The following is a 26,278-nucleotide window of genomic DNA, read 5'->3' on the forward strand; positions in this document are numbered from 1 at the left end:
GGAATGGTTCCACCCATTGCTTCTTCATTGGCCATACTGTGTAAGCTCTGCAATAGTTCGACCCATTGTTTTTTCATTGGCCATACTGTCTGTGCCCTGGAATGGTACCACCGTTGCTTCTTCATTGGCCATACTGTGTGAGCCCTGGAATGGTACCACCGGTTGCTTCTTCATTGGCCATAGTGTCTGGTCCCCTGTTTCAAAAAGTCATGGCTTTTTTCTGAATACACTACAAATGTATGCAGCGATCATGTGAGATGGAGAATTGATGTCACCAGTGCAGCCTGTCTACAAAGACAAAAGCTGTTACCTTCTCCCGCTGCAGCTGCTCTTCAGCGCCGCTCCCATTTTATTTATAGTAGGCAGTGATGACATCAAGTCTACATCACACATGGGTGCTGCAACCTGGTGCTGAGCTCAGTGGTGATGATGTGGTAGTCGGCACCAGACTGCTGAGCCCAGTGATTGGCTGCAGTGGTCACGTGTGCTGTAGTTGTGATGTCACCAGTGCAGTCTGTTAACAAAGACAAGAGTAGCAGAGTCAGGAAAGGTGGGTAACTCCTGAGTTTATTATTTTTACCTGCAGGAAGCAGATCAGCATAAAATAATATTTAAAAAAAAAAAAAACCTTAAATTCTCAACATACAATAAGATAAATTTGCTTACTCCTGAATGCCACTTTAAGGAGTGGTTTATGGGAATGAGAAAGTGAAAGAATTTTTGTTGTTGTATTTAGTTCCTTTTACCTTTTAAACATATTTCTTCTACGATGATCAGACAAGTGGAAGGGTTTTGTTCTCTTAGGTCTTCGTTATATCGACGACTCACAATCTATGAACAATGAGATTTCCAGGATTTGAGGTAAAGAGATTTTAATTATTATGATTTATAGTATATACAGCATCATCGTACATTGTGGTGGGAGAAAATACCGACATAACGCTGCCAAAAAGAAATATTCAATAGTGAATTTTCTGTTTGTTAATAACTTCCTTACTGAAGTAATTGGGAAATAGAAATATTAATTACAAGTTGATGCTCATTAGAAATGTCCACAAAATCTGAAAGTTCATATAGTGAACAAAGCGATATGTACAGATACAAAGTAGAAAAAATACAAAATTTATAATAAAAAGAGAAAAAAAAAACACTTAGAAAAGTTGAAGGAATCAAATCCAACCTGTAGTTTATACCAATAGGAAGGATGGGATCTTTTCATCTTGGAGAAAATGAAATATCGTATGATAAAGTAAAACAGATAAAAATATAAAACCCACAACCATTGCGATGTGGAACTTAGAAAACTCTGTCCTGATGCCATACAGGTAAGTACGTGTTAATAGCTGTTTAGTTCCTAAATGGGGTGATACAGGGATAATAAGTTATCACCTGTCCTCATGATAAGGGATAACTTCTAGATTAGTGGGGTTTTCAATAGTAAGATACCCTCCTCCCATCTAGACGTTTTTCTCTTATCCCGGATTGGAGATAACTTCTTACTGGAATATCTCTTTAATAATTCTGCCATCTCTTTTTTTATGGCCGTATTCAGAACCATTCAATCTCCAACAAGTTTTTCTTGTCTCTTTCATAAATGTTTCTTGAGATAATAGTTTCATGAAATCCTCCCTAACTCACTGGCAGACACTGCTTTAGTGGTATGCTTGCGATGGCAGGAATTAGCCTTAAGAATGGTATTACCTGCAGTTGGCCTTCATTAAAATCTGTATCTATTTAATGTAATAATCTAATCTCATTTCTAGTATACTTTAATTGAAAATCCACTATGGTTCACTCCTCATTCTATCGAACTGCTTTATTTTTTTTTACCTACTTGCTGATTGATGACGCTTTGTTTAAGAACCTTCAAAGACGTCAGGGGGCAGAGACTGTTGTGTCCTCTGCTCCCACCCAGAAACCAAGCATCACCATCATCAGTGACATCCATTTCAGGGAGCTGTGCTATACTATATAGGGGCCCTGCTATACTGAGCATATGTCTGTTATCAATTCCAAAGTTTGCTAGTTAGAATTTTGTCAATGTGCAATATTCTTTTTAATGCACAGTGACAGTGCGCTCCCTCAGTGGCTCTGATGAGATTCGATGAACTGAAAAGAGAGCACAATGTCAGTCTGCATTTTAAGCAGATTACCCAGTGAGCAGCAACCGGCTCCGCCCCCCCGAAACAGACGTCACTTTTGGGTGTGGGGCTGGTCTCTGCTTACTGGCTAATCTCTTTACAATTAGCACTGACAGAACGCTCTCTTGTTGGCTTGTCACTTGTCACTCTCTTGCTGGCTCATCAGAACTGGTGAGGGAGCGCACTGTCACTGTGTACTGAGAACACTAGCGCACAGTGACAAGATCCTACTGAGCTTCGTTTCAGATTTGGGGCAGAGGCTATAGCAGTGATCGCAGCCTCTGCCCCTTATGACATCTAGTTTCATTATCCCAGCATGCTTTGGGGATGCTCAAACAAAACATCATCAAAGGAAGTCATAAAAACAGAAAGCAGTTAGATAGTGTAGTGAGGAAACGGTAGGTACTTTTTAATTAAAGTATATTAGAAAAGAGATTAGATTACAATAAATAGACACAATTAGGTTTAAAATGAATGTTAGTTTAAGTAAGAAATACAATCTGCTCGAAGATTATCTGTTAACAGTAAGTTGCGAAAACAACTTTTTGCCAATTCCAGGTATCTATTAGAATTGATTTAGTTAATGCTGTTTGGTATGATCACTGGCAAATGCTGGACAGAAGGATTGCTGCTAGAAAAATGTGTTTTTCCTCTTACCAGGTGATGAATACGTTGGCAAAATAAGGAGAGAACTTTGCCCCATTGACGTTCCTGTAAGTTTTAAATTTAATTTACCATTAAAGAAAAGTAATTCTGTGTTAGGCGGTATACCGATGCCACGATGATGAAAAGTGTATTGAGCGAGGCCACGCATGTCTAGTCGTAATGTGGCTAGAAGCATGCGTATCTGGTTACGTTCATAAACTAGATTCCGGAACTGAATGGGCTACTGACGTGTGGTGGAAACTGCAGACGATGCATGGCCAGGCAAACACCCTTCTGAAAGAAATCTGGAGCTTGTGTAGACATTACTAAGGCATTGCGTTCCTCGAAATGGGGAGTAGTGGGTAATGTGAGACAACAGCTTGTAGAAACGGTGACTGCGGTGCATCAGGAGTCAATGATACTATTGGACGGAAACTACCACTTGGTTTACTGCACTGGATGAGCTTTGCGGGGCGAGACATCTGCAAGGTGATCCCACTGGTGTAGTAATTGACGCTTCTGATGATGTCACTGGTTAAGTAATTGTTATTCCTGGCGACAATGATATATGGGTATTTGGTGGTGTTGGTGACACCATTATATAAGTAATAGGGGGTTTGAGCGTGAGGAACATCGGCTGTAAGCACTAGTATGTAGAACAATTCGGGGCGTCAGTAGATCTAGGCTCTCATACCCTACACATCGTCAGATACAGTTCACACGAGCATATTGCTTCAATACTTTCCTGTCCGTATTCTGGGAGATATTCCTGAGCCAGCCACGGGTATCGAAAAAAAAAAAAAATAACCTAAGCCTTTTTTTCAGTTTTTTTTTAAAATCACTTTTCATTGATCTTCTGGATTAGAATTGTAAGTTTGACTCACAAAATCTGTAGTAGGATAGGAAATTGTGTCCGTGATACAGACAAGAAAAATATGATATCAGTAGGGTCGTGTGAACCTTCCCAGCCAACTAGGGATAGATTTAGGGATAGGGATTGGGCGTAGAGATGAACAGATTAGGAAAAATTTGAATTTGCCTGTTCGCACAGTTTTTCTGAAAATTTGATTCGCAGAAATGTTATTCTTCACTAATTTAATGTCCCTTTTTATGGTCTAGAGCAGGGGTCTCAAACTCAGCTGGGTATATGGGCCGCACACGGAAAAACATTTAATTTGGGGGGCCGCATTATTTGCAGGACAAAGTGACATTTTTAGTGATACCATTTTTTTTTTCTATACACCTTTTGAACAGGTCCCCATATTGCAGACACGTCCCCCATCCAGGTCCCCATATTGCAGACACGTCCCCCATCCAGGTCCCCATATTGCAGACACGTCCCCCATCCAGGTCCCCATATTGCAGACACGTCCCCCATCCAGGTCCCCATATTGCAGACACGTCCCCCATCCAGGTCCCCATTTTGCAGACACGTCCCCCATCCAGGTCCCCATATTGCAGACACGTCCCCCATCCAGGTCCCCTTATTGCAGACACGTCCCCCATCCAGGTCCCCATATTGCAGACACGTCCCCACATCCAGGTCTCCATATTGCAGACACGTCCCCCATCCAGGTCCCCATATTGCAGACACGTCCCCCATCCAGGTCCTCATATTGAAGACACGTCCCCCATCCAGGTTCCCCATATTGCAGACACGTCCCCCATCTAGGTCCCCATATTGCAGACACGTCCCCCATCCAGGTCCCCTACCAGGTCCACCCCCCCATACTGCGCACAGGTCACCCCCCCATATACTGCGCACAGGTCACCCCCCCATATACTGTGCACAGGTCACCCCGCCATATACTGTGCACAGGTCACCCCGCCATATACTGTGCACAGGTCACCCCGCCATATACTGTGCACAGGTCACCCCCCCATATACTGTGCACAGGTCACCCCCCCAACATATACTGTGCACAGGTTCCCTCCCCCCCCATATACTGTGCACAGGTTCCCTCCCCCCCATATACTGTGCACAGGTTCCCTCATCCCATATACTGTGCACAGGTTCCCTCCCCCCCATATACTGTGCACAGGTTCCCTCCCCCCCATATACTGTGCACAGGTTCCCTCCCCCCCATATACTGTGCACAGGTTCCCTCCCCCCCCATATACTGTGCACAGGTTCCCTCCCCCCCATATACTGTGCACAGGTTCCCACCGCCCATATACTGTGCACAGGCTCCCACCCCCCATATAGTGTGCACAGGTTCCCACCCCCCATATACTGTGCACAGGTTCCCACCCTCCATATACTGTGCACAGGTTCCCTCCCCCCATATACTGTGCACAGGTTCCCTCCCCCCCATATACTGCGCAGAGGTTCCCTCCCCCCATATACTGTGCACAGGTTCCCTCCCCCCATATACTGTGTGTAACGGGTCTGGGAGGTGGAACCTCTGAGCAACTATACAAGGGGCAGTCCTTGTAAGGAAGCGGGTGGCTCCCAGGGAAGGCGGGCAGGTAGTCACGGCTAGTGACAGGGACAGTCTCTGGGTAAACGGGCAGGTGGTCACGGCAAGTGACCGGGACAGTCTCTGGGTAAACGGGCAGGTGGTCACGGCAAGTGACCGGGACAGTCTCTGGGTAAACGGGCAGGTGGTCACGGCAAGTGACGGGGACAGTCTCTTGACAGGCGGGTGGTCACGGCAAGTGACGGCAGAGCCTCCAGGTAGGCTAGCAGGCAGGTAGCAGGTGAGCGCTCCCAGGTGAGCGGGCAAGAGTCTCTGGACAGGCAGGTGGTCACAGCATGTGACGGCGGAGCTTCCAGGTAGGCTAGCAGGCAGGTAGCAGGTGAGCGCTCCCAGGTGAGCGGGCAAGAGTCTCTGGACAGGCAGGTAGTCACAGCACGTGACGGCGGAGCCTCCAGGTAGGCTAGCAGACAGGTAGTAGGTGAGCGCTCCCAGGTGAGCGGGCAGGCTGGTCCATAGACAGACTGACAGGAGTCGGAAGGCAGACCGTCGGACCGCAGGCTTGCAAGCAGGTAGGCGGATATCAGGCAGGTATCAAGCAGGAATCTGGCAGGTGACTGGCAGGTAACAAGCAGGAATCTGGCAGGTGACTGGCAGGTAACTGGTAACGGGACCTGAGGGCTGAAGCAGAGTGAAGGCTTTGCAACAACCTTGCTCGGGCACCTCCATTTTGGAGGAGGTGCCTTATATATGGGAGGTCCTCCGGCAATTGGCCGGGGACTCCTTAGGACGGCGCGCGCGGTCCCTTTAAGAGAGGGGGAGCGCGCGCCCTAAGCGCACTGCCGGGGAAGGAGCGCGTGCCAGAAGCAGCGGGGAGACAAGCGCTGGAGGACGCCGCGCCAGGAGCGGGGAGGTGAGAGGGACGGCGTCTCTGCCTAGTACGGGGCAGAGACGCCGATGCTACAGTACCCCCCCCCTTTAGGCCCCCTCTTTTTTTGGCCAGAAAGAAATTTTTCAAGGAGAAGCGGGGCGTTGATGTTCTCCCTGGGTTCCCAAGTTCTCTCCTCAGGACCAAACCCCTTCCAATCTACCAGAAAAAAGGTTTTTCCTCTTACCCTCTTGGAGGCCAGAATACTCTCTACCTCAAAGACGTCATCAGCGGAAACCGGAGCAGGAGGGGCACCTGGATTATTGGAAAAAGAGTTAAAGACAACGGGTTTGAGGAGAGATACGTGGAAGGAGTTGGGGATCCGTAGGGTGGCCGGGAGTTTTAATTTGTAGGCCACAGGGTTAATTTGCCTGAGGACTTCGAAGGGACCGATGAATCGAGGGCCCAACTTGAAGGAGGGTACTTTGAGCCGCACATGTTTGGACGAGAGCCAAACCTTGTCTCCCGGACGGAATTGAGGCGGATCCAGACGTCTCTTATCAGCAGATCTCTTCATCCGCTCAGAGGACAGAAGAAGAGCGGACCTGGTACTCTCCCAAATAGTAGAAAATTCGCTGACAAGAGACTCCGCAGCAGGGTTGTCCACAGAAACGGAGACAGGAAGTGGAATCCGGGGATGTTGGCCACTGACTGTAAAGAACGGGGATTTGGAAGAGGATTCGCTCTCATGGTTGTTGTAAGAGAACTCGGCCCATGGTAGGAGATCCACCCAGTCCGAATGGTGTGCATTAACGAAGTGCCGGAGGTAACTGGTCAGGATCTGATTGATCCGCTCCACTTGACCATTGGACTGTGGGTGGTAAGCGGAGGAGAAGTCCAGGGTAATGTCTAGCAGCTTACATGTGGCTCTCCAGAAGCGTGAGGTGAACTGAACCCCACGATCCGACACGATGTGGAGGGGCAGGCCATGGAGACGGAAGATGTGGCGGATAAAGTCTTTAGCCAGCTCGGGTGCAGATGGAAGACCAGGCAGGGGAATGAAGTGGGCCATCTTAGAAAAGCGGTCAGCGACAACCCAAATGACTGTACAACCGGCAGAAATAGGAAGATCGGTGATAAAGTCCATAGCAATGTGCTGCCAAGGAGCAGCTGGTACGGGAAGGGGCAGGAGATGGCCGGCTGGTAGATGTCTGGGAACTTTGTTACGAGCACAGGATGAGCAGGCCGCGACGAACTCTACCACGTCCTTACGCAGGGTAGGCCACCAGTAATGCCGGGTAATGAGTTGGAAGGTCTTCTTTTGGCCAGCATGGCCAGCTAGTTTAGAAGAATGTCCCCAGCGAAGAACCCTCTCCCGATCTGGTACAGCTACAAACGTCTTACCAGGTGGGAGACGAGTCAGATCCAAGGGGGCCACATTCATCACTTTGGAGGAGTCGATGATGTGCGTAGGCTCCTCCTCTTGATCGGAGGACAGGAAGGACCGGGACAAGGCATCAGCTTTGACGTTCTTGTCCGCCGGACGGAAATGAAGAATGAAGTCGAAGCGGGCAAAAAACAACGACCACCGGGCCTGGCGAGGATTGAGTCTCTGGGCATTTTGGAGATATGCCAGGTTTTGTGATCCGTGTAGATAATTACCGGGTAGAGAGCCCCTTCAAGCAGATAGCGCCACTCCCCCAGTGCCAATTTGATGGCTAGCAATTCACGGTCTCCTATGGAGTAGTTGCGCTCAGACGAGGAGAAGATTTTGGAGAAGAAGCCGCAGGTTACCATTCTCCCGGTAGAAGATTTTTGGGTGAGTACCGCTCCGGCTCCGGAGGAGGAGGCATCAACCTCCAGGTAGAATTGTTTATTACAGTCCGGACGGTGCAGGACGGGAGCAGAGGCGAAGGCTTTCTTTAAGGAAAGGAAGGCCTCCTCGGCTTCAGGCGACCATGTCCTGGGGTTAGCCCCCTTACGGGTAAGTGCAGATATGGGAGCAGTCCGAGACGAGAAGTGTGGGATGAAAAGACGATAGTAATTAGCGAAGCCCAGGAATCGCTGTATCGCCTTCAAACCTTCAGGACGAGGCCATTTTAGAACGGAAGAGAGCTTCTCGGGATCCATTTGCAGACCTGTCTGGGAGATGACATAGCCCAAGAACGGTAGGGAGGTCTGATCGAAGAGACACTTCTCGTATTTGGCATAGAGGTGGTTCTGCCGAAGCCTAAGCAGGACCTGACAAACATCCCTTCGGTGTGTGGGGAGATCCGAAGAGAAGACCAAGATATCGTCCAGGTATACCACTACGCAGGAGTACAGGAGGTCACGGAAGATGTCGTTGACTAGTTCTTGAAAGACAGCGGGAGCATTACAGAGACCGAAGGGCATCACAATGTACTCATAGTGACCGTCCCAGGTATTGAATGCCGTCTTCCACTCGTCTCCTTGACGGATACGGACCAAGTTATATGCTCCTCGTAGATCCAGCTTGGAGAAGATCCTGGCGCCCTTGAGACGGTCAAACAATTCGGAGATGAGCGGCAGGGGGTATTTGTTTTTTACTGTGATGAGATTGAGTCCTCTGTAATCAATACAGGGACGTAGCGAGCCGTCTTTCTTTTTGACAAAGAAGAATCTGGCTCCAGCCGGGGAGGTAGATTTTCGGATAAATCCCCTAGCCAGATTCTCTTCAATGTACTCAGACATGGGCCGGGTCTCGGCTGCAGACAACGGGTAGATACGCCCACGGGGAGGAGTGGTGCCAGGTACAAGGTCGATCGGGCAGTCATATGGCCTATGGGGTGGCAACGTCTCTGCTTCCTTCTTACCGAAGACGTCCGCATAGGGCCAGTAAGGAGCCGGGAGACCTGGTAAATTAGCTGGAGTAGGCGGAGGGCGAGCTGGGCGGACCGGAACCAGGCAGGTCCTATGGCAGTCTGGACCCCATCGGAGTACTTCACTGGATCGCCAGTTCAATACGGGTTTGTGTGTCTGGAGCCAAGGTAGACCTAGCAACAGGGAGTGAGAAAGTCCGGACAGCACATGGAATGAGATCACCTCAGAGTGCAGCATTCCCACCTGCAGGGTTATGGGTTCAGTGACGAGCAGGATGGTCTCCGAGAGAAGTCTTCCATCCACGGAGGCGACTGACAATGGTTCAGCCAGGGACTTGGTGGGAATACGATATCTCTCTACCAGAGACTGGGAGATGAGGTTTCCAGCAGCACCAGAATCCAGGTGGGCGAGTTCAAAGTGATGGTTTTCTCCCCAAGCAATAGAGACCGGTAAAGTCAGAGACGGAGAGGGCTTACTTTTGTCTAGGACGACCTCTCCGAGCGGTCCTAGACACTGGCGTTTCCCGGCTTATCCGGGCAGGAACGGATGAAGTGCTCCATACTGCCACAATAGAAACAGCTTCCCTTGGCTCGGCGAGATTTATGGCGAGATCTGACCATCTTGGTCTGGTCGATCTGCATAGGTTCAGGCGAGAGCGCCCGCGGAGTGACTGGTTGAGAGGCAGGTCTCAGGGAAGTAGGAGCAGAGCAAGAAAAGTCTTTCTCCCAGGCAGTCTCTTTGGCACGCTCTTGGAACCGGATGCCAATCCGGGTAGCTAGTGACACCAGGTCATCCAGAGTGGAAGGAATGTCCCGACCAGCTAACTCGTCCGTAATCCGACTGGAAAGACCCTCCCAGAAGATGGACACCAGAGCCTCATTTTCCCAGGAAAGCTCAGAAGCGAGGGTGCGGAACCGTATGGCATATTGGCCCACGGTGAGACTCCCTTGGCGGAGACGTAGCAGAGAGGAGGCAGAAGAGGTTTTCCGTCCAGGTTCATCGAAGACTTTCCGGAAAGCAGCGAGGAAAGACGGCAGGTCAGACACCAGGGGATCCCCTCTCTCCCACAGAGGATTTAGCCATGTCAGTGCCTCCCCAGTGAGATGGGACATGATGAAGGCCACCTTGGCCCGGTCGGAGATGAACTGGTATGCCAATAGCTCAAAGTGCAGGGTGCACTGGTTTATGAAACCCCGAGCTAATGTGGGTTCGCCGGCAAAGCGTGGAGGTGCCAGTAGCCGAGGTCCATAGTCGGGTACCATGAAGGGACTGGATTGCGGTACCACAGGAATGGGCACGGCTGGTCCAGAGGTAGACAAAGACGAGTCACACAATGCGCCTAGACGAGAGTTAACGGACCGTAGATAGGACAGTACCACCTCCTGCTGAGTTTTCTGACGTAAGACTTCCTGGTGCAGATCGGAGATCTGGGGACCACCGGCTTCCATGGCCCGAGCAAACTGTAACGTGTCTGGGAGGTGGAACCTCTGAGCAACTATACAAGGGGCAGTCCTTGTAAGGAAGCGGGTGGCTCCCAGGGAAGGCGGGCAGGTAGTCACGGCTAGTGACAGGGACAGTCTCTGGGTAAACGGGCAGGTGGTCACGGCAAGTGACCGGGACAGTCTCTGGGTAAACGGGCAGGTGGTCACGGCAAGTGACCGGGACAGTCTCTGGGTAAACGGGCAGGTGGTCACGGCAAGTGACGGGGACAGTCTCTTGACAGGCGGGTGGTCACGGCAAGTGACGGCAGAGCCTCCAGGTAGGCTAGCAGGCAGGTAGCAGGTGAGCGCTCCCAGGTGAGCGGGCAAGAGTCTCTGGACAGGCAGGTGGTCACAGCACGTGACGGCGGAGCTTCCAGGTAGGCTAGCAGGCAGGTAGCAGGTGAGCGCTCCCAGGTGAGCGGGCAAGAGTCTCTGGACAGGCAGGTGGTCACAGCACGTGACGGCGGAGCCTCCAGGTAGGCTAGCAGACAGGTAGTAGGTGAGCGCTCCCAGGTGAGCGGGCAGGCTGGTCCATAGACAGACTGACAGGAGTCGGAAGGCAGACCGTCGGACCGCAGGCTTGCAAGCAGGTAGGCAGATATCAGGCAGGTATCAAACAGGAATCTGGCAGGTGACTGGCAGGTAACAAGCAGGAATCTGGCAGGTGACTGGCAGGCAACTGGTAACGGGACCTGAGGGCTGAAGCAGAGTGAAGGCTTTGCAACAACATTGCTCGGGCACCTCCATTTTGGAGGAGGTGCCTTACATATGGGAGGTCCTCCGGCAATTGGCCGGGGACTCCTTAGGACGGCGCGCGCACCCTAAGCACACTGCCGGGGAAGGAGCGCGTGCCAGAAGCAGCAGGGAGAGAAGCGCTGGAGGACGCCGCGCCAGGAGCGGGGAGGTGAGAGGGACGGCGTCTCTGCCTAGTACGGGGCAGAGATGCCGATGCTACACTGTGCACAGGTTCCCTCCACCCCATATACTGTGCACAGGTTCCCTCCCCCCATATACTGCGCACAGGTTCCCTCCCCCCCATATACTGCGCACAGGTTCCCTCCCCCCCATATACTGTGCACAGGTTCCCTCCCCCCATATACTGTGCACAGGTTCCCTCCCCCCCCATATACTGTGCACAGTTTCCCTCCCCCCCATATACTGTGCACAGTTTCCCTCCCCCCCATATACTGTGCACAGGTTACCTCCCCCCCATATACTGTGCACAGGTTCCCTCCCCCCATATATTGTGCACAGGTTCCCTCCCCCCATATACTGTGCACAGGTTCCCCCCCCATATACTGTGCACAGGTTCCCTCCCCCCCATATACTGTGCACAGGTTCCCTCCCCCCATATACTGTGCACAGGTTCCCTCCCCCCCATATACTGTGCACAGGTTCCCACCCCCCCATATACTGTGCACAGGTTCCCTCCCCCCCATATACTGTGCACAGGTTCCCTCCCCCCCATATACTGTGCACAGGTTCCCTCCCCCCCCCATATACTGTGCACAGGTTCCCTCCCCCCATATACTGTGCACAGGTTCCCTCCCCCCCATATACTGTGCACAGGTTCCCTCCCCCCCATATACTGTGCACAGGTTCCCTCCCCCCCATATACTGTGCACATTTCACCCCCCCCCAACATATACTGTGCACAGGTTCCCTCCCCCCATATACTGTGCACAGGTTCCCTCCCCCCATATACTGCGCACAGGTTCCCTCCCCCCCATATACTGTGCACAGGTTCCCTCCCCCCCCATATACTGTGCACAGTTCACCCCCCCATATACTGCACACGGGTTCCCCCCCATATACTGCGCACAGGTTCCCTCCCCCCCATATACTGTGCACAGGTCACCCCACCATATACTGTGCACAGGTTCCCTCCCCCCATATACTGTGCACAGGTTCCCTCCCCCCCATATACTGCACACAGGTCCCCCCCCATATACTGTGCACAGGTTCCCTCCCCCCCATATACTGCGCACAGGTTCCCTCCCGCCCATATACTGCGCACAGGTTCCCCCCCCATATACTGTGCACAGGTTCCCTCCCCCCCCATATACTGTGCACAGGTTCCCTCCCCCCATATACTGCGCACAGGTTCCCTCCCCCATATACTGTGCACAGGTTCCCTCCCCCCCCATATACTGTGCACAGGTTCCCTCCCCCCCATATACTGCGCACAGGTTCCCCCCCCATATACTGTGCACAGGGTCCCTCCCCCCATATACTGCGCACAGGTTCCCTCCCCCCACATATACTGTGCACAGGTTCCCTCCCCCCCATATACTGCGCACAGGTTCCCTCCCCCCATATACTGCGCACAGGTTCCCTCCCCCCCATATACTGTGCACAGGTTCCCTCCCCCTCATATACTGCGCACAGGTTCCCTCCCCCCCATATACTGTGCACAGGTTCCCTCCCCCCCATATGCTGCGCACAGGTTCCCTCCCCCCATATACTGTGCACAGGTTCCCTCCCCCCATATACTGTGCACAGGTTCCCTCCCCCCATATACTGTGCACAGGTTCCCTCCCCCCCATATACTGCGCACAGGTTCCCCCCCTCCCATATACTGTGCACAGTTCACCCCCCCATATACTGTGAACAGGTTCCCTCCCCCCCATATACTGTGCACAGGTTCCCTCCCCCCCATATACTGCGCACAGGTTCCCTCCCCACCATATACTGTGCACAGGTTCCCTCCCCCCATATACTGTGCACAGGTTCCCTCCCCCCCATATACTGCGCACAGGTTCCCTCCCCCCATATACTGTGCACAGGTTCCCTCCCCCCCATATACCGCGCACAGGTTCCCTCCCTCCCATATACCGTGCACAGGTCACCCCACCATATACTGTGCACAGGTTCCCTCCCCCCCATATACTGCGCACAGGTGCCCCCCCATATACTGTGCACAGGTTCCCTCCCCCCCATATACTGTGCACAGGTTCCCTCCCCCCCATATACTGCGCACAGGTTCCCCCCCCCCATATACTGTGCACAGGTTCCCTCCCCCCCATATACTGTGCACAGGTTCCCTCCCCCCATATACTGTGCACAGGTTCCCTCCCCCCCATATACTGTGCACAGGTTCCCTCCCCCCCATATACTGCGCACAGGTTCCCCCCCCATATACTGTGCACAGGGTCCCTCCCCCCCATATACTGCGCACAGGTTCCCTCCCCCCACATATACTGTGCACAGGTTCCCTCCCCCCCATATACTGCGCACAGGTTCCCTCCCCCCATATACTGCGCACAGGTTCCCTCCCCCCCATATACTGCGCACAGGTTCCCTCCCCCCCATATACTGCGCACAGGTTCCCTCCCCCCCATATACTGTGCACAGGTTCCCTCCCCCCCATATGCTGCGCACAGGTTCCCTCCCCCCATATACTGTGCACAGGTTCCCTCCCCCCATATACTGTGCACAGGTTCCCTCCCCCCCATATACTGCGCACAGGATCCCTCCCCCCATATACTGCGCACAGGTTCCCTCCCCCCCATATACTGCGCACAGGTTCCCCCCCTCCCATATACTGTGCACAGTTCACCCCCCCCCCATATACTGTGAACAGGTTCCCTCCCCCCCCATATACTGTGAACAGGTTCCCTCCCCCCCCATATACTGTGCACAGGTTCCCTCCCCCCCATATACTGCGCACAGATTCCCTCCCTACCATATACTGTGCACAGGTTCCCTCCCCCCATATACTGTGCACAGGTTCCCTCCCCCCCATATACTGCGCACAGGTTCCCTCCCCCCATATACTGTGCACAGGTTCCCCCCCCCCATATACCGCGCACAGGTTCCCTCCCCCCCATATACCGTGCACAGGTCACCCCACCATATACTGCGCACAGGTCCCCCCCCATATACTGTGCACAGGTTCCCTCCCCCCCATATACTGCGCACAGGTTCCCTCCCGCCCATATACTGCGCACAGGTTCCCCCCCCCCATATACTGTGCACAGGTTCCCTCCCCCCCCATATACTGTGCACAGGTTCCCTCCCCCCATATACTGCGCACAGGTTCCCTCCCCCCATATACTGTGCACAGGTTCCCTCCCCCCCCATATACTGTGCACAGGTTCCCTCCCCCCCATATACTGCGCACAGGTTCCCCCCCATATACTGTGCACAGGGTCCCTCCCCCCATATACTGCGCACAGGTTCCCTCCCCCCACATATACTGTGCACAGGTTCCCTCCCCCCCATATACTGCGCACAGGTTCCCTCCCCCCATATACTGCGCACAGGTTCCCTCCCCCCCATATACTGTGCACAGGTTCCCTCCCCCTCATATACTGTGCACAGGTTCCCTGCCCCCATATACTGTGCACAGGTTCCCTCCCCCCCATATACTGCGCTCAGGTTCCCTCCCCCCCATATACTGCGCACAGGTTCCCTCCCCCCCATATACTGTGCACAGGTTCCCTCCCCCCCATATACTGTGCACAGGTTCCCTCCCCCCCATATACTGTGCACAGGTTCCCTCCCCCCATATACTGTGCACAGGTTCCCTCCCCCCCATATACTGTGCACAGGTTCCCTCCCCCCATATACTGCGCACAGGTTCCCTCCCCCCCATATACTGTGCACAGGTTCCCTCCCCCCCATATACTGTGCACAGGTTCCCTCCCCCCCATATACTGCGCACAGGTTCCCTCCCCCATATACTGCGCACAGGTTCCCTCCCCCCCATATACTGTGCACAGGTTCCCTCCCCCCATATACTGTGCACAGGTTCCCTCCCACCATATACTGTGCACAGGTTCCCTCCCCCCATATACTGTGCACAGGTTCCCTCCCCCCCATATACTGTGCACAGGTTCCCTCCCCCCCATATACTGTGCACAAGTTCTCTCCCCCCCATATACTGTGCACAGGTTCCCTCCCCCCCTGTACTGAGCACAGGTCCCCTCCCCCCTGTACTGTGCACAGGTTCCCTCCCCCCCATATACTGTGCACAGGTTCCCTCCCCCCCATATACTGTGCACAGGTTCCCTCCCCCCCCATATACTGTGCATAGGTTCCCTCTCCCCCCCATATACTGTGCACAGGTTCCCTCCCCCCCCTGTACTGAGCACAGGTTCCCTCCCCCCCATATACTGTGCACAGGTTCCCTCCCCCCCATATACTGCGCACAGGTTCCCTCCCCCACCATATACTGTGCACAGGTTCCCTCCCCCCATATACTGTGCACAGGTTCCCTCCCCCCCCATATACTGTGCACAGGTTCCCTCCCCCCCATATACTGCGCACAGGTTCCCCCCCCTCCATATACTGTGCACAGGTTCCCTCCCCCCCATATACTGTGCACAGGTCACCCCCCCCCATATACTGTGCACAGGTCACCCCCCCCCCATATACTGTGCACAGGTTCCCTCCCCCATATACTGTGCACAGGTTCCCTCCCCCCATATACTGTGCACAGGTCACCCCCCCCCCCATATACTGTGCTCAGGTTCCCCCCCCCCCATATACTGTGCACAGGTTCCCCCCCCCCCATATACTGTGCACAGGTTCCCTCCCCCCCATATACTGTGCACAGGTCACCCCCCCCCATATACTGTGCTCAGGTTCCCCCCCCCCCATATACTGTGCACAGGTTCCCCCCCCCCCATATACTGCGCACAGGTCACCCCACCATATACTGCGCACAGGTTCCCTCCCCCCATATACTGTGCACAGGTTCCCTCCCACCATATACTGTGCACAGGTTCCCTCCCCCCATATACTGTGCACAGGTTCCCTCCCCCCCATATACTGTGCACAGGTTCCCTCCCCCCCATATACTGTGCACAAGTTCTCTCCCCCCCATATACTGAGCACAGGTCCCCTCCCCCCTGTACTGTGCACAGGTTCCCTCCCCCCCATATACTGTGCACAGGTTCCCTCCCCCCCATATACTGCGCACAGGTTCCCTCCCCCATATACTGTGCACAGGTTCCCTCCCCCCCATATACTGTGCACAGGTTCCCTCCCCCCATATACTGTGCACAGGTTCCCTCCCACCATATACTGTGCACAGGTTCCCTCCCCCCATATACTGTGCACAGGTTCCCTCCCCCCCATATACTGTGCACAGGTTCCCTCCCCCCCATATACTGTGCACAAGTTCTCTCCCCCCCATATACTGTGCACAGGTTCCCTCCCCCCCTGTACTGAGCACAGGTCCCCTCCCCCCTGTACTGTGCACAGGTTCCCTCCCCCCCATATACTGTGCACAGGTTCCCTCCCCCCCATATACTGTGCACAGGTTCCCTCCCCCCCCATATACTGTGCATAGGTTCCCTCTCCCCCCCATATACTGTGCACAGGTTCCCTCCCCCCCCTGTACTGAGCACAGGTTCCCTCCCCCCCATATACTGTGCACAGGTTCCCTCCCCCCCATATACTGCGCACAGGTTCCCTCCCCCACCATATACTGTGCACAGGTTCCCTCCCCCCATATACTGTGCACAGGTTCCCTCCCCCCCCATATACTGTGCACAGGTTCCCTCCCCCCCATATACTGCGCACAGGTTCCCCCCCCTCCATATACTGTGCACAGGTTCCCTCCCCCCCATATACTGTGCACAGGTCACCCCCCCCCATATACTGTGCACAGGTCACCCCCCCCCATATACTGTGCACAGGTTCCCTCCCCAAATATACTGTGCACAGGTTCCCTCCCCCCATATACTGTGCACAGGTTCCCTCCCCCCATATACTGTGCACAGGTTCCCTCCCCCCATATACTGTGCACAGGTTCCCTCCCCCCATATACTGTGCACAGGTCACCCCCCCCCCCATATACTGTGCTCAGGTTCCCCCCCCCCCATATACTGTGCACAGGTTCCCCCCCCCCATATACTGTGCACAGGTTCCCTCCCCCCCATATACTGTGCACAGGTCACCCCCCCCATATACTGTGCTCAGGTTCCCCCCCCCCATATACTGTGCACAGGTTCCCCCCCCCCCATATACTGCGCACAGGTCACCCCACCATATACTGCGCACAGGTTCCCTCCCCCCATATACTGTGCACAGGTTCCCTCCCACCATATACTGTGCACAGGTTCCCTCCCCCCATATACTGTGCACAGGTTCCCTCCCCCCCATATACTGTGCACAGGTTCCCTCCCCCCCATATACTGTGCACAAGTTCTCTCCCCCCCATATACTGAGCACAGGTCCCCTCCCCCCTGTACTGTGCACAGGTTCCCTCCCCCCCATATACTGTGCACAGGTTCCCTCCCCCCCATATACTGTGCACAGGTTCCCTCCCCCCCCATATACTGTGCATAGGTTCCCTCTCCCCCCCATATACTGTGCACAGGTTCCCTCCCCCCCCCTGTACTGAGCACAGGTTCCCTCCCCCCCATATACTGTGCACAGGTTCCCTCCCCCCCATATACTGCGCACAGGTTCCCTCCCCCACCATATACTGTGCACAGGTTCCCTCCCCCCATATACTGTGCACAGGTTCCCTCCCCCCCCATATACTGTGCACAGGTTCCCTCCCCCCCATATACTGCGCACAGGTTCCCCCCCCTCCATATACTGTGCACAGGTTCCCTCCCCCCCATATACTGTGCACAGGTCACCCCCCCCCATATACTGTGCACAGGTCACCCCCCCCCCCCATATACTGTGCACAGGTTCCCTCCCCAAATATACTGTGCACAGGTTCCCTCCCCCCATATACTGTGCACAGGTTCCCTCCCCCCATATACTGTGCACAGGTTCCCTCCCCCCATATACTGTGCACAGGTCACCCCCCCCCCATATACTGTGCTCAGGTTCCCCCCCCCCATATACTGTGCACAGGTTCCCCCCCCCCCATATACTGTGCACAGGTTCCCTCCCCCCCATATACTGTGCACAGGTCACCCCCCCCCATATACTGTGCTCAGGTTCCCCCCCCCCCATATACTGTGCACAGGTTCCCCCCCCCCCATATACTGTGCACAGGTTCCCTCCCCCCATATACTGTGCACAGGTTCCCCCCCCCCCATATACTGTGCACAGGTTCCCTCCCCCCCATATACTGTGCACAGGTTCCCTCCCCCCCATATACTGTGCACAGGTTCCCTCCCCCCCATATACTGCGCACAGGTTCCCTCCCCCCCATATACCGTGCACAGGTTCCCCCCCCCCCCATATACTGTGCACAGGTTCCCTCCCCCCCATATACTGTGCACAGGTCACCCCCCCCCATATACTGTGCTCAGGTTCCCCCCCCCCCATATACTGTGCTCAGGTTCCCCCCCCCCCATATACTGTGCACAGGTTCCCCCCCCCCCATATACTGTGCACAGGTTCCCTCCCCCCCATATACTGTGCACAGGTTCCCTCCCCCCCATATACTGTGCACAGGTTCCCTCCCCAGGTATTTCACATAGACATGACAGAAAAAAAAAAAAAAGATTATTCTCACCTGTCCTCCATTCCCTCGGCGTCCTTTCTGCATCGGTGGCCGCAGGCACAGACCCCATAACGATCGCGGCTCTCTCCAGCAGCCGCCGACATCAGCGCTGTAATGCAGTGTATTGCCGCGCAGAGACCGCCTCTCTGCACAGCAATACCAGTGTCAGCCTATCAGAGGCCAGCAGCTGACATCTGCACATGGCAGTGATGTCATACGCCGCTGCGCTGGGACGCAGATGTCAGCTGCTGGCCTCTGATAGGCCGGCGGCTGGCACTAATATTGCTGTGCAGAGAGCCGGTCTCTGCGCGGCAATACACTGGACTACAGCGCTGATGGCGGCGGCTGCTGGAGAGAGCCGCGATCGTTACGGGGTCTGTGCCCGCGGGCCTCGTGTTTGAGACCCCTGGTCTAGAGCATATTAAAGTAGTATGTAAAAAATATAAAAATCCTTATTCTCACCTCAACACTCAGCTTTCCGGCTCCTCTTTTTGAGCGCAGAAGGTCACCGTGTCATGAGGGGCCAGAGAGGTGCTTGTAGGGATTTATTTTTATATTTTTTAACCATATGATGGCTAGCAGCCGCCATTATGCTGAATCTGAGGCGAAGCGAATTACCAAAAAAAAATCTGCGTTTAAGCGAATGCAGATATTTGTAAAATTCGAGTAGAATCTGATTCCACTCAAATGTATTCCCTCTTCTCTAAATCAGAGATGTTGACATCTGATTAACGCTGCTTCCGTGACTGAGGTCCCAGATCAGCAGCGAGTCATTACCGGGGAGGTAATGGACACCTCTTCTTTAGTCATTGAAATAATATACTTTCCTATCTGGAGCATAGTCCCGAACACAATTATAGCAGAATTGACATGACTATGGGAATTATTCTCTGTTTTGTAGCGAGTTTGACTAATATATATTGAATGTTTGATGTTTTAGGATTATTGAGGTTGACATCGTTGAAAAGACATCATGAGTAAGCGGAAGAACAAATCCCGCGGTGAGTACCTTAGATTTACCCACATTCAACCTGAAAACTACCAGGGTGGTAGGTACAAGAGAAATAACTTGTATCTTCTGGGCCCCAATGTAAAATCCGTTCATCGGGATGATAGTTGTGTCAAACAAAACGACCCGTGTATGTTTTATAACACAGATCTTTTCTGTCTTCAGAGAACCAGCATTAAACCATCTCTTACGGAAATTAAAACTGAAGGATTATGCTACATCCAAGCTGACACTGAAAGACATCTTAGAAATAGGAATGGATGACTACTGCCATAATCAAACACAGCCCTTACATCAGATCCCTTGGTCCTACTTAAAGAAGCTGATGGCCCTAGACACAACTGCAAGGAGCCTCAACAGTACCATCCACCCTCTGGACGTCCTCATTGTCCTCTTGTATTGTGCGGACGGCTTTCTACAGCAAGAAATTATAACAAAAATGTCCTTTTGCCAATTTGCTGTCCCGCTGCTACTTCCTCCCACCACTGGAGCAAACATCACCCTTATGCTATGGGCGATGAGAGGTATCGTAAAGCGATGGAAACCTAAAGAGACAGAAAGCAGCAAAAAATTCAAAGAAGAAAGTGTAGTCAGTATCCCAATGCCGGTCTTCTCGTTTGTCAGACTGGGTGAATTGAAATTCTCTAAATCTAAGCTCTTAAACGCCCTTCTCTGTTCTCCAGCTCAAAATCATGACTTCTTCATACATGACAATATAATGGGAGATAATACGAAGAAAACAATATCTGATGGACTTGTGGAAATGTCCTGGTACTTTCCTAATGGAAAATCAGATGTTTTCCCGAGGCCGATTGCTGTGGCCAATCTACGTGGAGACCTGGAGTCCAACTGGGAGCAGTTCACCTTTCTCACTCAAATCTCCTCTGCTGTGTTTGTGTTTGTTGATAACGTTACCGCAGAAGTAGAAACTAGACAGTTATCATCCCCCACTACGTATTTCATTGTTAATCAACACGAAGATTCATTTAAGAAAACTTGGAAAAATATGATATGAAAATTAGGAATTGAAAAGAGCAACATGATAAAAAGGGATAAATACACGAACCAAACTAAAATAGTGCAAGAAATTAGAAAGATCATGTTGTCCTTAATAGATACCAAAAATATCAATATTGAAAACATGGCAATGAAAATATCTGATCTCGACATCTGCGTAGATGAGCATTCGGAAGAATGCTCGCGAGCAAGAAGATACGCTACTTCAATAACAGAAGACATGACAGACGTCGAACAGTATAAGAAGGAAGTAATGGCCTTACAAGGGACTCTGTGGAAACGGCTGTCCGCAACAGAGAAGGAACTCTGCAGAATGACCTAGCAGGGGTCCAAAAATATGCAAGATTATCAGTCGGAACTGAGAAACAAGTGTTACTCCATTCGCCTGCAGCAAAGTCAGGCCATAATTCATAGGAGCATTCGGGGCTTTATTAAAGCAACAAGTCAGGTTCCTCAAGTTGAAAGATGTTATTTTCTCAAGTGGCTACAAAATGAACTCAACACAAATGCTAGAAATAATATGTCTGTGTTACAGGTGAAATACAATGAAAAATGTCTTCAGTTAAATGACCCGGTACTAAACAAACGTCCACTGGAAGGATGTACAAAAGAACTGAAGCAGCTGGATCAGAAGATGTCTGACAGTTCTTTAGGAATCGAACATTTCCTGCGTGAGCTGGGGCAGATGTACGAGGCTCAATATTTTATGCAAAAGCAAGGACAAAGGAAAAATAAAAATGTTAATTTTTTTCCAGAAATAGCTGCTAATCTCCTGTTGGATGGGTTCCCATTGGAGCTGATTGATGGAGATGCCTCCAACATTCCCTTACAGTGGATAACTGATGTCCTGACTGAGCTGGATAAGAAGACCGGAGGACAATGCAGGATGAGGGTGATAACTGTGCTGGGAGTGCAGAGTACGGGGAAGTCCACCCTCCTGAACACCATGTTTGGTCTACAGTTCCCTGTGGCCAGTGGCCGATGCACACGAGGAGCCTTCATGACTCTGATTAATGTGAAGGAGAAATTCAGGACAGAATTAGGCTGTGACTTCTTTCTGGTGATTGACACTGAAGGTTTACGGGCTCCTGAGCTGACTTCTCTTGCCGACAGTTATGAACATGACAATGAGTTGGCCACGCTCGTGGTTGGGTTGAGTGACATCACAATAGTAAATGTAGCCATGGAAAATACAGCAGAAATGCAAGATATTTTACAGATAGTGGTCCATGCATTTCTGAGGATGAAAGAAATTGGAAAGAAAACCAACTGTGTTTTTGTCCATCAGAACGTGAGCGATGTCTGTGCGGAAGAGAACAACATGAGAGCTAAGCAAAAACTCCTAGAACAGCTGAACGAAGTGACAAAAATAGCTGCAAAAATGGAAAAAAGGAGTAAAATCACAATGTTCTGTGATGTGATAGACTATAATTTTGAGAAAAACAACTTGTATATTCCTGGACTGTGGCAGGGGGTTCCACCGATGGCTTCTGTGAATATTGGATATAGTGATCAGGTTCAAGATCTTAAGAAATATTTACTTGAATTCATGAAACTCCAAAAATGTAAAAATAATCCTTCCACCATTCCCAGCTTCATTATATGGATCAAAAGTTTATGGAGCGCTGTAAAGTACGAGACCTTCATTTTCAGCTTCCGAAACAGTCTGGTGGCTGACGCTTATTACAAGCTGTCTATAAAGTTCTCCCAGTGGGAATGGGAATTTCGCAAAAAGGTTCATAGCAAAATCATTAGCTTAGAGAACAGCATTAGAAATGCGTCGAGGGAGAATTTGGACAGCAGAATCAATACTGAATGCAAGGAACTTCAGCATTACTTGCTTCATGAAGAAACCCAGTTGGTTCAGTTACTTAAAGAATATTTCGAGAATAAACTCGAAAATAAAAATATTCATCTTGTTGAACGATACAGAGAAGACTTTATTAAAAGTGTTCAGTCACTGAGAAGAGAACTCGAAAGTCAAACTCATGATAAGTATATGGAGGCAGTTACTATACGGAGGAGAAAACTGAGCATTCAGGATATTCTGAAGACGTATCAAGAACTAATCGAAGGAAAAATCATCAAGCTTCTAGAAAGATGCAGGAAGGAAAACTATACTATGGATAGTAAAGGCATTTGACAACATGTGGACAGAGACTTTTGAAGATTTACAAAGCGGTGATTTGAGGAAATGTAATGTGAAAGAGTCGATGTTCCACTGCCTAAAACAAGACATGAGCTTGAAAGGACCTCACGTCAATGAGAGATTAATATCTGGATGGACGTTCCTGAGTGTCTTTCCGATTGACGACTATTTGAAACCAGAAGAAACTGATGAAGAGGAAAAGAAGATGAAAAGACTGGTGGCCTCCATGGTCCAGATGTGTGACGAATATGTTGATCGAGTTGGTAAAACAGAGGAGGATTATGAGGACGTCTTCTCTTATGATTTACTTCAAATGATCAATGAACAGTTTGGTGCCAAAACAGAGAACGTGGTGGACTACTCTGTAAACTTGGAGCTGGACATCAAGATGTTTATTTTTAATAAAGCTTCTCAGAAGTTTCAGGATATGCACGAGAGATTCATGGAAAAGAACAACCCCAGGATCATTCTAGATCATATTAAACCCCAGTATCAGTCAACATTTCTCAGTTTATACCAGAATAAAGATGAATGCCAGAGCAGAGCTGAACAATTCGTGAAGCTATGTCTGAAACCAGCCATCACCAACTACATATTCCAGAACCTTGGAGATAAAATAATGGACCATATTCTTCACGGGTCCAATAATCAAATTTTTGGAAGTAGAAGCTTTTTTCAGAGCACCGTGCTCGAATCTCTACTGGCAAACATGTCATTCCAGGAATATGTGAAGTATATCAATTCCTACGAGAGTTACTGCAAAGACTGGATGTTGGATTATATTTCAAAGATTTACAGAAGTTCCCCGGTTCTGGAATCTTTACAAAATCAAGTTCTTGCCGATATCATCTCAAAGATAACAGAGGTTGTAAATAACGAAAAATGTCGGCAAAGTCCAAACGTTTCTATATTTTTTAATACATTTTGTGGCATGCTGAATAAAGAATTGGTGTTGTCACAGGTAGAGATCAAAGCGCTGGCTTTCCACAGCACAATAAGTTCCAAGCAGTTTTCCTCTGATGTTCAAGATTTTCTTCAAGAAGTAAAAGAAAAGATCCTGTCGGAGCTGAAGTCCATGAAGTTTGATACTCTACTCTCCAAAATCAAACTAAAGCCTCAGGATGAGTTATTGAAGAAAGTGATTGGATGCGGACATCAGTGTCCATTCTGTAAAGTCCCCTGTGAGGCCGGAGGAGCCGACCATAAGGAGCACTTTGCGTCTGTCCATAGATCTGAAGGACTGGGACTATGCAGGTGGCATAGCAATGACAAACTGGTTACTGACATATGCACCACGGCTGTTGTATCTCAAAGTTCATTCAGAAATTCAGACACAGGTGGTAAATGGCACCCATACAAAGAGTATCGCACGTACTATCCAGACTGGGCCATCCAACCGGACCCCAGCATCGAGTCCTCCGATTACTGGAAATACATCTTTGTCCAGTTTAACAAAGAATTTGCTGATACGTATGAAGCAAAAATAGCCGATCTGCCAGCAGACTGGAAGCAGATCACAAAAAGTCAGGCGTCACATTGTCTGAAGAAGTTATTCAATTTGTGTTGACATTTGGGGCTTTCCTGGGGGTTATAAGATGTGTGATCAGGAAAAGGTCTAGTGTCAGGTTTGTATCTTAGATGTAGTTTGCTACATTTTTTTTATCCATATTAATATTTATATTTCACACTGTCTACCAGGCCTAATATTAGACTCATGCATTTTGTTCTTTTCAGCAGCCACATAGATTCATTGTACAGTAGGAGGAGGAGGTGAGCTGTGATGTCACCTATTGTGAATGGTAGATCCTGTGTTAGAGGTGTTATCAGTCATTGTACAGGAGGAGGAGGTGAGCTGTGACATCACCTATTGTGAATGGTAGATCCTGTGTTAGAGGTGTTATCAGTCATTGTACAGGAGGAGGAGGTGAGCTGTGACATCACCTATTGTGAATGGTGGATCCTGTGTTATCTACTGTATATAGAGGTGTTATCAGTCATTGTACAAGAGGAGGAGGAGGTGAGCTGTGACATCACCTATTGTGAATGGTGGATCCTGTGTTATCTACTGTATATAGAGGTGTTATCAGTCATTGTACAAGAGGAGGAGGAGGTGAGCTGGTCTGAAAAAAATCTAAAGTCGGATATAATATTACATGAATTATTGCCTCCTTGAATGAGGCTGCACCAGAGGAAAATCTTCCTAGATTATTACCTATCCTAAAATCAGACCCGATCACCAGTACTTTGATGGGAGATTCCTCTAATGTCTCTTTTCGGAGAGGACGCTAGCCCCTGCTTGCATTGCACCTTTCGGTGTGTGGCTGTGACATCTGCCCGGATATCCAACCTTCAGAAATGTTTTTTGAATATAAACAGTGCTCAGGTTTTTCTCTCACCGTGAGTTTGCACATTATATATCCAGCCGCCCGTCCATTGTCTTATGTTGGCAAAACACATCGAGAGCTCAGACATCGCATGTTAGTGACCTACGTAATGAGAGAAACCGTGATCCGTGTACATGAGAAGACTCCATCCTACAAGCCCTCGCAAAACCAACCTTCAGACCATCAGTGAGGTCAAGGTAGCTCTCTGGCTTCAACACTCACACACACTCACACACACTCTGGAGACTTCCTCCTCCAGACCACACCAGAGAAAAAAAACAGTGACTGGGCATTTAACTTGCCCAGCCACATCCTGAGGTGGAGATATGGTGAATGACCTCCCGCCCTTCTCAATGTCATTCACAAAAAAACACTCCCTTTGAAAATGGTGGTTTAACCCCCCCAACACATAACATGCTGGAGGAAATTTGTAGGTTTAGTTCACTGAAGCTAGTAGCCGCAGTGACACATATCTCCCCTCACATATATCACCAGTGATCCTGTCACATCATTTATTTAAAAAATGTATGTGTTGATTCCCTCAATGTTCTTAGTATCTTATTATTAGAGAACTACCAGTAGAATACATACGTACGGGGCTTTTATAAATATACAACCGTATTAAACTAAAAAAAGGTATACACACAACACATAGATGAAAACAAATCTATCATGTTAGGTCAAAAAAAGGAGGGGAGTATGGACTGAAATTGACCTCAACATTTCCCTTCCTAGCTGCAGAGGTTGTCACCCTCGGTATAGTACAATGTGGCGCCCCTGCTCAACGATGGCTATCCCTATATGACCCTACTAGTCATACGCCCAACGTGTCCAAGGAATCACCCGAACAGTGAGCAAAATCAACAAGCTCCTGTCACACTAACATGAGAGTAATTCTCAATGAATA

The 26,278-nt window shown here is 50.6% G+C and overlaps 1 pseudogene; it reads left to right on the forward strand.

The window, feature by feature from the left end:
* The first annotated feature begins 760 nt into the window (after window positions 1–760).
* On the forward strand, window positions 761–26,278 carry LOC141162599 (up-regulator of cell proliferation-like; annotated as a pseudogene).

This window comes from Phyllobates terribilis, unplaced genomic scaffold (assembly GCF_046119375.1).
Source record: "Phyllobates terribilis strain yellow unplaced genomic scaffold, ASM4611937v1 Scaffold_9__5_contigs__length_417890890, whole genome shotgun sequence".
Classification (NCBI taxonomy): Eukaryota; Metazoa; Chordata; class Amphibia; order Anura; family Dendrobatidae; genus Phyllobates; species Phyllobates terribilis.